Source organism: Bufo bufo, chromosome 4 (genome assembly GCF_905171765.1).
Source record: "Bufo bufo chromosome 4, aBufBuf1.1, whole genome shotgun sequence".
Classification (NCBI taxonomy): domain Eukaryota; kingdom Metazoa; phylum Chordata; class Amphibia; order Anura; family Bufonidae; genus Bufo; species Bufo bufo.
The window spans coordinates 11392850-11406161 of NC_053392.1; the positions used below are offsets into that span (position 1 = coordinate 11392850).

At 48.8% G+C, this 13312-nt stretch overlaps 2 protein-coding genes across 8 annotated transcripts in view; one reads left to right on the top strand and one right to left on the bottom strand.

Annotated features, from left to right (window-relative positions):
* Positions 1–13312, bottom strand: part of LOC120998305 (gastrula zinc finger protein XlCGF26.1-like) — a 4064644-nt gene that overhangs the window by 3911191 nt on the left and 140141 nt on the right. The gene's annotated exons all lie outside the window — the stretch shown is intronic.
* Positions 1–13312, top strand: part of LOC120998306 (oocyte zinc finger protein XlCOF7.1-like) — a 1981422-nt gene that overhangs the window by 460378 nt on the left and 1507732 nt on the right. The window lies entirely within an intron of this gene.

Consider the following 13312-nt stretch of genomic DNA (forward strand, 5'->3'; position numbering starts at 1 on the left):
TCTGGTCAAAACAGGATTCATCTTTTCTACTTGAACAAACACCGTTGGGAGAAATCAGTGTGTGTATGGTGGGGGAGGAGATGAAGAACCTAAAGTTGGACAGCCATAGCCTGGTGTGAATTATGGCACGTGCGCTGGCATTTTAAGAGCTGGAGGGAGCACATGCCGTACTGGTAGAGGCATTGCCAACAAGAAGCAGACTCTGGTCTACCAGAAAAGAAAGCACCAAATAAAAAAAATTCGGATACCACCAATAACTAATGAACAGAGGTATTAATTGCTAAATCACCATAAACGATACCAAGTAAACACAAACCTCCGCATAGAGATAATAAAATGTCTTTATTCAATATGACAAAAATACATAGAACGATGGTCAGTAAAATTAGCAGCAAATAGAACCCCCCAAAAGAGAGGACAAAGAGGAAGCCACAGAGTCTGCGGGCGACACAGGCAGCAGCAAAAAACTAAATAAGGGAAATAACAGAGCATGCACTTGCCATTACCAGCACAGGGAGCATATCAAGGTAAAAAAGACCTTTGAAAGTTAATCGCTGGAAAGGCAGGGGCAAAAGATAAGAAACAGAAAATTTGCCTTACTACCGTGTGGCACGTCGACCCTGCAGCCTCCTCCACCCACCGGCTTCTTCCGGGGATGCATGATGTCAGTAGTACCTCCTCTTTTATTGCCACACTAATGAGGACCATTAAAAACATCTGACCGGGCTGTTAATTCAAAGCCAATCATGGCCCTGTGTTAGTAATCAATCCAATCGGAATAGGCCGGACTGAACACATGATGTTGATGACACATTGTCATGTGATTTGTACTGGGGACATGTAAGCAACAGAGCATGACCTTATGTTGTGCGCGGTATCTTACGCTGTTGCTTATATGTCCCCAGTACAAATCACATGACAATGTGTCATCAACATCATGTGTTCAGTCCGGCCTATTCCGATTGGATTGATTACTAACACAGCGCCATGATTGGCTTTGAATTAACAGCCCGGTCAGATGTTTTTAATGGTCCTCTTTAGTGTGGCAATAAAAGAGGAGGTACTACTGACATCATGCTGTTGTCTGGTGACAATTAGGGAGTGCACACTGGCCCTTTAAGAGCCAGAGGAAGAATGTGCCCTACAAGCAGGGGAAGACAGAGAGATATTACAGCCGGTGTAGAGAGACAGAGCAGAGGAAGAAAGATTACAGCTGGTGTGGAGAGACAGAGCAGGGGAAGAGAGATTACAACCGGTGTGAAGAGACAGAGCAGAGGAAGAAAGATTACAGCTGGTGTGGAGAGACAGAGCAGAGGAAGAAAGATTACAGCTGGTGTGGAGAGACAGAGCAGAGGAAGAGAGATTACAGCAGGTGTGGAGAGACAGAGCAGAGGAAGGAAGATTACAGCCGGTGTGGAGAGACAGAGCAGAGGAAGAAAGATTACAGCTGGTGTGGGGAGACAGAGCATGGCAAGAGAGATTACAGCTGGTGTGGAGAGACAGAGCAGCGAAAGAGACATTACAGCTGGTGTGGAGAGACAGAGCAGAGGACGAGAGATTACAGCTGGTGTGGAGAGACAGAGCAGAGGAAGAGAGATTACAGCCGGTGTGGAGAGACAAAGCAGAGGAAGAAAGATTACAGCTGGTGTGGGGAGACAGAGCAGGGCAAGAGAGATTACAGCCGGTGTGGAGAGACAGAGCAGGGAAAGAGAGATTACAGCTGGTGTGGAGAGACAGAGCAGAGGAAGAGAGATTACAGCCGGTGTGGAGAGACAAAGCAGAGGAAGAAAGATTACAGCTGGTGTGGGGAGACAGAGCAGGGCAAGAGAGATTACAGCTGGTGTGGAGAGACAGAGCAGCGAAAGAGACATTACAGCTGGTGTGGGGAGACAGAGCAGGGCAAGAGAGATTACAGCCGGTGTGGAGGGACAGAGAAGCAAAAGAGACATTACAGCCGGTGTGGAGAGACAGAGCAGAGGAAGAGAGATTACAGCTGGTGTGGAGAGACAGAGCAGAGGAAGGGAGATTACAGCTGGTGTGGAGAGACAGAGCAGGGGAAGAGAGATTACAGCTGGTGTGGAGAGACAGAGCAAAGGAAGAAAGATTACAGCTGGTGTGGAGAGACAGAGCAGGGAAAGAGAGATTACAGCTGGTGTGGAGAGACAGAGCAGAGGAAGAGAGATTACAGCCGGTGTGGAGAGACAGAGCAGAGGAAGGGAGATTACAGCCGGTGTGGAGAGACAGAGCAGCGAAAGAGACATTACAGCTGGTGTGGGGAGACAGAGCAGGGCAAGAGAGATTACAGCCGGTGTGGAGGGACAGAGAAGCAAAAGAGACATTACAGCCGGTGTGGAGAGACAGAGCAGAGGAAGGGAGATTACAGCCGGTGTGGAGAGACAGAGCAGGGAAAGAGAGATTACAGCTGGTGTGTGGAGAGACAGAGCAGAGGAAGAGAGATTACAGCCGGTGTGGAGAGACAAAGCAGAGGAAGAAAGATTACAGCTGGTGTGGGGAGACAGAGCAGGGCAAGAGAGATTACAGCTGGTGTGGAGAGACAGAGCAGCGAAAGAGACATTACAGCTGGTGTGGGGAGACAGAGCAGGGCAAGAGAGATTACAGCCGGTGTGGAGGGACAGAGAAGCAAAAGAGACATTACAGCCGGTGTGGAGAGACAGAGCAGAGGAAGAGAGATTACAGCTGGTGTGGAGAGACAGAGCAGAGGAAGGGAGATTACAGCTGGTGTGGAGAGACAGAGCAGGGGAAGAGAGATTACAGCTGGTGTGGAGAGACAGAGCAAAGGAAGAAAGATTACAGCTGGTGTGGAGAGACAGAGCAGGGAAAGAGAGATTACAGCTGGTGTGGAGAGACAGAGCAGAGGAAGAGAGATTACAGCCGGTGTGGAGAGACAGAGCAGAGGAAGGGAGATTACAGCCGGTGTGGAGAGACAGAGCAGGGAAAGAGAGATTACAGCCGGTGTGGAGAGACAGAGCAGGGAAAGAGAGATTACAGCCGGTGTGAAAAGAGACAGAGCAGAGGAAGAGAGATTACAGCCGGTGTGGAGAGACAGAGCAGAGGAAGAGAGATTACAGCTGGTGTGTGGAGAGACAGAGCAGGGGAAGAGAGATTACAGCTGGTGTCGAGAGACAGAGCAGAGGAAGAGAGATTACAGCTGGTGTGTGGAGAGACAGAGCAGGGGAAGAGAGATTACAGCCGGTGTAGAGAGACAGAGCAGAGGAAGAGAGATTACAGCCGGTGTAGAGAGACAGAGCAGAGGAAGGGAGATTACAGCCAGTGTGGAGAGACAGAGCAGGGGAAGAGAGATTACAGCTGGTGTCGAGAGACAGAGCAGAGGAAGAGAGATTACAGCCGGTGTAGAGAGACAGAACAGGGGAAGAGAGATTACAGCCGGTGTGGAGAGACAGAGCAGAGAAAGAGAGATTACAGCCGGTGTAGAGAGACAGAGCAGAGGAAGGGAGATTACAGCCAGTGTGGAGAGACAGAGCAGGGGAAGAGAGATTACAGCCAGTGTGGAGAGACAGAGCAGGGAAAGAGAGATTACAGCCGGTGTAGAGAGACAGAGCAGGGGAAGAGAGATTACAGCCAGTGTGGAGAGACAGAGCAGGGGAAGAGAGATCACAGCTGGTGTCGAGAGACAGAGCAGAGGAAGAGAGATTACAGCCGGTGTAGAGAGACAGAACAGGGGAAGAGAGATTACAGCCGGTGTGGAGAGACAAAGCAGAGGAAGAGAGATTACAGCTGGTGTGGAGAGACAGAGCAGAGGAAGAGAGATTACAGCAGGTGTGGAGAGACAAAGCAGAGGAAGAGAGATTACAGCCGGGGTAGAGAGACAGAACAGAGGAAGAGAGATTACAGCCGGTGTGGGGAGACAGAGAGAAAGAAGAGAGATTACAGCCGATGTAATGAGACAGAGCAGGGGAAGAGAGATTACAGCGGGTGTGGAGAGACAGAGCAGAGAAAGAGAGATTACAGCGGGTGTGGAGAGGCAGAGCAGGGGAAGAGAGATTACAGCCGGTGTGGAGAGACAGAGCAGAGGAAGAGAGATTACAGCCGGTGTGGAGAGGCAGAGCAGGGGAAGAGAGATTACAGCCGGTGTAGAGAGACAGAGCAGAGGAAGAGAGATTACAGCCGGTGTAGAGAGACAGAGCAGAGGAAGAGAGATTACAGCCGGTGTGGAGAGACAGAGCAGAGGAAGAGAGATTACAGCCGGTGTGGAGAGACAGAGCAGGGGAAGAGAGATTACAGCAGGTGTGGAGAGACAGAGCAGAGGAAGAGAGATTACAGCCGGTGTGGAGAGACAGAGCAGAGGAAGAGAGATTACAGCTGGTGTGGAGAGACAGAGCAGGGGAAGAGAGATTACAGCCGGTGTGAAGAGACAGAGCAGGGGAAGAGAGATTACAGCCGGTGTGGAGAGACAGAGCAGGGGAAGAGAGATTACAGCCGGTGTGGAGAGACAGAGCAGGGGAAGAGAGATTACAGCAGGTGTGGAGAGACAGAGCAGAGGAAGAGAGATTACAGCTGGTGTGTGGAGAGACAGAGCAGGGGAAGAGAGATTACAGCAGGTGTGGAGAGACAGAGCAGGGGAAGAGAGATTACAGCCGGTGTAGAGAGACAGAACAGAGGAAGAGAGATTACAGCAGGTGTGGAGAGACAGAGCAGGGAAAGAGAGATTACAGCAGGTGTGGAGAGACAGAGCAGGGAAAGAGAGATTACAGCAGGTGTAGAGAGACAGAGCAGAGGAAGAGAGATTACAGCTGGTGTGTGGAGAGACAGAGCAGGGGAAGAGAGATTACAGCTGGTGTCGAGAAACAGAGCAGAGGAAGAGAGATTACAGCTGGTGTGGAGAGACAGAGCAGGGGAAGAGAGATTACAGCCGGTGTGGAGAGACAGAACAGAGGAAGGGAAATTACAGCCGGTGTAGAGAGACAGAGCAGAGGAAGGGAAATTACAGCCGGTGTAGAGAGACAGAGCAGAGGAAGAGAGATTACAGCCAGTGTGGAGAGACAGAGCAGGGGAAGAGAGATTACAGCTGGTGTCGAGAGACAGAGCAGAGGAAGAGAGATTACAGCAGGTGTGGAGAGAAAGAGCAGGGGAAGAGAGATTACAGCTGGTGTCGAGAGACAGAGCAGGGGAAAAAAGATTACATGAGGTGTGGAGAGACAGAGCAGAGGAAGAGAGATTACAGCTGGTGTGGAGAGACAGAGCAGAGGAAGGGAGATTACAGCCGGTGTAGAGAGACAGAACAGGGGAAGAGAGATTACAGCCGGTGTAGAGAGACAGAACAAAGGAAGGGAGATTACAGCCGGTGTGGGGAGACAGAGCAGGGGAAGAGAGATTACAGCAGGTGTGGAGAGACAGAGCAGAGGAAGAGAGATTACAGCCGGTGTGGAGAGACAGAGCAGGGGAAGAGAGATTACAGCCGGTGTGGAGAGACAGAGCAGGGGAAGAGAGATTACAGCTGGTGTGGAGAGACAGAGCAGGGAAAGAGAGATTACAGCTGGTAGGGAGAGACAGAGCAGAGGAAGAGAGATTACAGCCGGTGTGGAGAGACAGAGCAGAGGAAGGGAGATCACAGCCGGTGTGGAGAGACAGAGCAGAGGAAGAGAGATTACAGCCGGTGTGGAGAGACAGAGCAGAGGAAGAGAGATTACAGCCGGTGTGGAGAGACAGAGCAGAGGACGGGAAATTACAGCTGGTGTAGAGAGACAGAGCAGAGGAAGAGAGATTACAGCCGGTGTGGAGAGACAGAGCAGAGGAAGAGAGATTACAGCTGGTGTGGAGAGACAGAGCAGGGGAAGAGAGTTTACAGCAGGTGTGGAGAGACAGAGCAGGGAAAGAGAGATTACAGCTGGTGTGGAGAGACAGAGCAGAGGAAGAGAGATTACAGCCGGTGTGGAGAGACAGAGCAGGGAAAGAGAGATTACAGCTGGTGTGGAGAGACAGAGCACAGGAAGAGAGATTACAGCCGGTGTGGAGAGACAGAGCAGAGGAAGAGAGATTACAGCCGGTGTGGAGAGACAGAGCAGAGGAAGAGAGATTACAGCCGGTGTAGAGAGACAGAGCAGGGGACGGGAAATTACAGCTGGTGTGGAGAGACAGAGCAGAGGAAGAGAGATTACAGCCGGTGTGGAGAGACAGAGCAGGGAAAGAGAGATTACAGCTGGTGTGGAGAGACAGAGCAGGGAAAGAGAGATTACAGCTGGTGTGGAGAGACAGAGCAGAGGAAGAGAGATTACAGCCGGTGTGGAGAGACAGAGCAGAGGAAGAGAGATTACAGCCGGTGTGGAGAGACAGAGCAGAGGAAGGGAGATTACAGCCGGTGTGGAGAGACAGAGCAGGGAAAGAGAGATTACAGCTGGTGTGGAGAGACAGAGCAGGGAAAGAGAGATTACAGCTGGTGTGGAGAGACAGAGCAGAGGAAGAGAGATTACAGCCGGTGTGGAGAGACAGAGCAGAGGAAGAGAGATTACAGCCGGTGTGGAGAGACAGAGCAGAGGAAGAGAGATTACAGCCGGTGTGGAGAGACAGAGCAGGGAAAGAGAGATTACAGCTGGTGTGGAGAGACAGAGCAGAGGAAGAGAGATTACAGCCGGTGTGGAGAGACAGAGCAGGGGAAGAGAGATTACAGCAGGTGTGGAGAGACAGAGCAGGGAAAGAGAGATTACAGCTGGTGTGGAGAGACAGAGCAGGGAAAAAGAGATTACAGCTGGTGTGGAGAGACAGAGCAGAGGAAGAGAGATTACAGCCGGTGTGGAGAGACAGAGCAGGGGAAGAGAGATTACAGCCGGTGTGGAGAGACAGAGCAGGGGAAGAGAGATTACAGCGGGTGTAGAGAGACAGAGCAGGGGAAGAGAGATTACAGCAGGTGTGGAGAGACAGAGCAGGGGAAGAGAGATTACAGCCGGTGTGGAGAGACAGAGCAGGCTCACCAGTTGGGCTCTTCGTTACGTTCCGCTCTCAGTTCTACTGATAAAGGTTAAACCTCTTCAATCTTGAGGCGTCCAAGATTTCTGACACAGGCAGGTCCCCGCTACCAGCGCACTAAGGCACCTGTGGGATGTCAGAAAGTTTGCAGATAGTGAAGCACTGCAGGTCACCAGAAAATTCCTTGTGTGTTTGTACTCACAAGCGCAGCTTGATATATAGGCACATAGTATAACTCCACGGCTCTCCTTTGTCCACGTCTCTTCACCACCACTAAAAGAAGGATTACTCCAATAGTGAAGCACCGCTAGCAAGTGGTTATATGAAAAGTATTTATTATACTCACAAACATAGGGTAAAACAAAGCAGTCAAGGCTGTCTTTTTCAAATCTGCCCGACCCGGGTTTCGCTCCACGCTTCTCCACTACTACCTCCAGAAAGTCGGGACGGCGATGGGGGCAAAGTTCGCCCCAAGCTTCGGCAACTTGTTTATGTCGACATGGGAATCAGAGAGAATAACCCCCCTTCTAAAGAAAAAGACTGAGTTTGGGCAACTGAATATATGGCGAAGATTTATAGACGACTGCTTTCTCATATGGGAAGGAGAAAAAAGAGGTCTAGAAGAACTAATCGCACAGCTAAATATCAATGATTGGAATATCAACTTCACGAGCAGCATCAGTGACAAAGAGGTAAATTTTCTCGATCTTACGATCTTTGTAGAAGATGGGCAGCCTAAAACAAAGACCTTCAAAAAAACCGATGTGAATGGTTTTATCGATCTGACCAGTTGCCATTATGGCCCTTGGCTCAATAACATCCCGAAGGGTCAGATCGGGAGAATTCACCGAAATTGTACTGATGCTGCGACGTTCCAAGAACAAAGCTCACTGATCCAGGATCGCTTCCTGGAGAAGGGATATAATAAAGAGGACTTAGTGAAATGTAGTCGTGATGTTCAGGAAAACTGGGATAAGAAAGGGTTAATGAATAAAGTAGAGGAAAGAAAGAACAAGAAAGATTTTAGATTTGCCTTTCTCACCAAATATACAGTCCAAGAAGCCTTATAAAAAAATGCCATTAGGAAAAATTGGAGTGTACTGAAGAATGATCATAGGTACAGAAATCCCTAGTCATCCCGATTTTATTTTTAAAAAGGCACCGAATTAAAAAAATCGACTGGTTTGCAGTGCGATTAAAAATAAAGAAGAACGAAAGGGAAAAAAATAACTTTTCGTGGTGCGTTTTTTGTCTCCCGTGTAGGAATAGGAACAATGAAAACCACAGTGATCCATTTGACCAAAAGAGATAAAGATTTTAAAGTTAAAGGACAAATCACGTGTGACAGTATAGGGGTCGTATACATGCTGGGGTGCCCCTGCGGTCTCCAGTATGTGGGTCGCACAACGAGAAATCTAAAAATTCGGATACAGGAACATATTATTATTTTAAAAAGGGACTGGAGACCCATGGGGTATCCATGCATTTTAAAAAAGTCCACTAAAAAAATCCTAAAGGGCTTGCATTTACTGGACTAGAAGTGGTTAAAAATGATTGGCGGGGAAGAGGAAGAAAGATTACAGCTGGTGTGGGGAGACAGAGCAGGGCAAGAGAGATTACAGCTGGTGTGGAGAGACAGAGCAGCGAAAGAGACATTACAGCTGGTGTGGAGAGACAGAGCAGGGCAAGAGAGATTACAGCCGGTGTGGAGAGACAGAGCAGAGGAAGAGAGATTACAGCCGGTGTGGAGAGACAGAGCAGGGGAAGAGAGATTACAGCAGGTGTGGAGAGACAGAGCAGGGAAAGAGAGATTACAGCTGGTGTGGAGAGACAGAGCAGGGAAAGAGAGATTACAGCTGGTGTGGAGAGACAGAGCAGAGGAAGAGAGATTACAGCCGGTGTGGAGAGACAGAGCAGAGGAAGAGAGATTACAGCCGGTGTGGAGAGACAGAGCAGAGGAAGAGAGATTACAGCCGGTGTGGAGAGACAGAGCAGGGAAAGAGAGATTACAGCTGGTGTGGAGAGACAGAGCAGAGGAAGAGAGATTACAGCCGGTGTGGAGAGACAGAGCAGAGGAAGAGAGATTACAGCCGGTGTAGAGAGACAGAGCAGGGGAAGAGAGATTACAGCAGGTGTGGAGAGACAGAGCAAAGGAAGGGAGATTACAGCCGGTGTGGAGAGACAGAGCAGAGGAAGAGAGATTACAGCAGGTGTGGAGAGACAGAGCAGGGGACGGGAAATTACAGCTGGTGTGGAGAGACAGAGCAGAGGAAGGGAGATTACAGCCGGTGTGGAGAGACAGAGCAGGGGAAGAGAGATTACAGCTGGTGTGGAGAGACAGAGCAGAGGAAGGGAGATTACAGCCGGTGTGGAGAGACAGAGCAGGGGAAGAGAGATTACAGCCGGTGTGGAGAGACAGAGCAGAGGAAGAGAGATTACAGCCGGTGTGGAGAGACAGAGCAGAGGAAGAGAGATTACAGCAGGTGCGGAGAGACAGAGCAGAGGACGGGAAATTACAGCTGGTGTGGAGAGACAGAGCAGGGGAAGAGAGATTACAGCAGGTGTGGAGAGACAGAGCAGGGAAAGAGAGATTACAGCAGGTGTGGAGAGACAGAGCAGGGGAAGAGAGATTACAGCCGGTGTGGAGAGACAGAGCAGGGGAAGAGAGATTACAGCAGGTGTGGAGAGACAGAGCAGAGGAAGGGAGATCACAGCCGGTGTGGAGAGACAGAGCAGAGGAAGAGAGATTACAGCCGGTGTGGAGAGGCAGAGCAGAGGAAGAGAGATTACAGCCGGTGTGGAGAGACAGAGCAGAGGAAGAGAGATTACAGCAGGTGTAAAGAGACAGAGCAGGGGAAGAGAGATTACAGCAGGTGTGGAGAGACAGAGCAGAGGAAGAGAGATTACAGCTGGTGTGGAGAGACAGAGCAGGGGAAGAGAGATCACAGCCGGTGTGGAGAGACAGAGCAGAGGACGAGAGATTACAGCTGGTGTGGAGAGACAGAGCAGGGGAAGAGAGATCACAGCCGGTGTGGAGAGACAGAGCAGAGGAAGAGAGATTACAGCCGGTGTGGAGAGACAGAGCAGAGGAAGAGAGATTACAGCAGGTGCGGAGAGACAGAGCAGAGGACGGGAAATTACAGCTGGTGTGGAGAGACAGAGCAGGGAAAGAGAGATTACAGCAGGTGTGGAGAGACAGAGCAGGGGAAGAGAGATTACAGCCGGTGTGGAGAAACAGAGCAGGGGAAGAGAGATTACAGCAGGTGTGGAGAGACAGAGCAGAGGAAGAGAGATTACATGAGGTGTGGAGAGACAGAGCAGAGGAAGAGAGATTACAGCCGGTGTGGAGAGACAGAGCAGAGGAAGAGAGATTACAGCCGGTGTGGAGAGACAGAGCAGAGGAAGAGAGATTACAGCAGGTGTAGAGAGACAGAGCAGGGGAAGAGAGATTACAGCAGGTGTGGAGAGACAGAGCAGAGGAAGAGAGATTACAGCTGGTGTGGAGAGACAGAGCAGGGGAAGAGAGATCACAGCCGGTGTGGAGAGACAGAGCAGAGGAAGAGAGATTACAGCCGGTGTGGAGAGACAGAGCAGAGGAAGAGAGATTACAGCCGGTGTGGAGAGACAGAGCAGGGGAAGAGAGATTACAGCCGGTGTGGAGAGACAGAGCAGAGGAAGAGAGATTACAGCCGGTGTGGAGAGACAGAGCAGGGGAAGAGAGATTACAGCCGGTGTGGAGAGACAGAGCAGAGGAAGAGAGATTACAGCCGGTGTGGAGAGACAGAGCAGGGGAAGAGAGATTACAGCCGGTGTGGAGAGACAGAGCAGGGGAAGAGAGATTACAGCGGGTGTAGAGAGACAGAGCAGGGGAAGAGAGATTACAGCAGGTGTGGAGAGACAGAGCAGGCTCACCAGTTGGGCTCTTCGTTACGTTCCGCTCTCAGTTCTACTGATAAAGGTTAAACCTCTTCAATCTTGAGGCGTCCAAGATTTCTGACACAGGCAAATAAATCAGGTCCCCGCTACCAGCGCACTAAGGCACCTGTGGGATGTCAGAAAGTTTGCAGATAGTGAAGCACTGCAGGTCACCAGAAAATTCCTTGTGTGTTTGTACTCACAAGCGCAGCTTGATATATAGGCACATAGTATAACTCCACGGCTCTCCTTTGTCCACGTCTCTTCACCACCACTAAAACAAGGATTACTCCAATAGTGAAGCACCGCTACAAGTGGTTATATGAAAAGTATTTATTATACTCACAAACATAGGGTAAAACAAAGCAGTCAAGGCTGTCTTTTTCAAATCTGCCCGACCCGGGTTTTGCTCCACGCTTCTCCACTACTACCTCCAGAAAGTCGGGACGGCGATGGGGGCAAAGTTCGCCCCAAGCTTCGGCAACTTGTTTATGTCGGCATGGGAATCAGAGAGAATAACCCCCCTTCTAAAGAAAAAGACTGAGTTTGGTCAACTGAATATATGGCGAAGATTTATAGACGACTGCTTTCTCATATGGGAAGGAGAAAAAAGAGGTCTAGAAGAACTAATCGCACAGCTAAATATCAATGATTGGAATATCAACTTCACGAGCAGCATCAGTGACAAAGAGGTAAATTTTCTCGATCTTACAATCTTTGTAGAAGATGGGCAGCTTAAAACAAAGACCTTCTTAAAAAAAAACGATGTGAATGGTTTTATCGATCTGACCAGTTGCCATTATGGCCCTTGGCTCAATAACATCCCGAAGGGTCAGATCGGGAGAATTCACCGAAATTGTACTGATGCTGCGACGTTCCAAGAACAAAGCTCACTGATCCAGGATCGCTTCCTGGAGAAGGGATATAATAAAGAGGACTTAGTGAAATGTAGCCGTGAGGTTCAGGAAAACTGGGATAAGAAAGGGTTAATGAATAAAGTAGAGGAAAGAAAGAACAAGAAAGATTTGAGATTTGCCTTTCTCACCAAATATACAGTCCAAGAAGCCTTATAAAAAAATGCCATTAGGAAAAATTGGAGTGTACTGAAGAATGATCCGATCATAGGTACAGAAATCCCTAGTCATCCCGATTTTATTTTTAAAGAGGCACCGAATTAAAAAAATCGACTGGTTCGCAGTGCGATTAAAAATAAAGAAGAACGAAAGGAGAAAAAAAACTTTTCGTGGTGCGTTTTTTGTCTCCCGTGTAGGAATAGGAACAATGAAAACCACAGTGATCCATTTGACCAAAAGAGATAAAGATTTTAAAGTTAAAGGACAAATCACGTGTGACAGTATAGGGGTCGTATACTTGCTGGGGTGCCCCTGTGGTCTCCAGTATGTGGGTCGCACAACGAGAAAACTAAAAATTCGGATACAGGAAGATATTATTATTTTAAAAAGGGACTGGAGACCCATGGGGTATCCATGCATTTTAAAAAAGTCCACCAAAAAAATCCTAAAGGGCTTGCATTTACTGGACTAGAAGTGGTTAAAAATGATTGGCGGGGAGGAGATGCAATTAAGAGGATAGACCGGCGGGAGGTCAGCTGGATCTACGAGCTGGATACTATCAAGCCACAGGGACTTAATGTCGAATTGGATTTAAAATCATGCTTGGTAGAATAAAGTACCTGATTTCGTAAAAGTAAAAGATCGATCACCATTAGCCAATGAGGTGGGTCATTGAAAGAAGGTATGACGATCTAGACCAATCAAAACAGGAAGGTGTGTACTAGGGGAGTGTCTAGATTTTATTGTCATGAATGAATGAACTTGAAATTGAACGAAAGTGGAAAGTGAGAAAATTATACTGATGATGTGATTACAGGTGCGGAAGGAGAACGTTTTAAAAGAAGTTTTAACCTGGTTATAAGTGTTTTATAAATTCTATGGTATTTAATTTTATGATTTACATATAGGGGGGGGGGGGAGGGTACATAACATGTGGGAGGAAGATTATGGTGAGGTTCCTGAAGAAGCGTGGAGCGAAACCCGGGTAGGGCAGATTTGAAAAAGACAGCCTTGACTGCTTTGTTTTACCCTATGTTTGTGAGTATAATAAATACTTTTCATATAACCACTTGTAGCGGTGCTTCACTATTGGAGTAATCCTTGTTTTAGTGGTGGTGAAGAGACGTGGACAAAGGAGAGCCGTGGAGTTATACTATGTGCCTATATATCAAGCTGCGCTTATGAGTACAATCACACAAGGAATTTTTACATTTACATTACATCCCAGTATACGGAGTTACACAGCCCCTCCCTCACAGGAGTCAGGTCACATGGATGTGATGTCAGGTTCTTCATCACCACTTCTCTCCACTACTGAACTGATCACCTGACAGTGACATCACCGCAGGACCTTCACTGCCACTACTACTCCACATCTGATC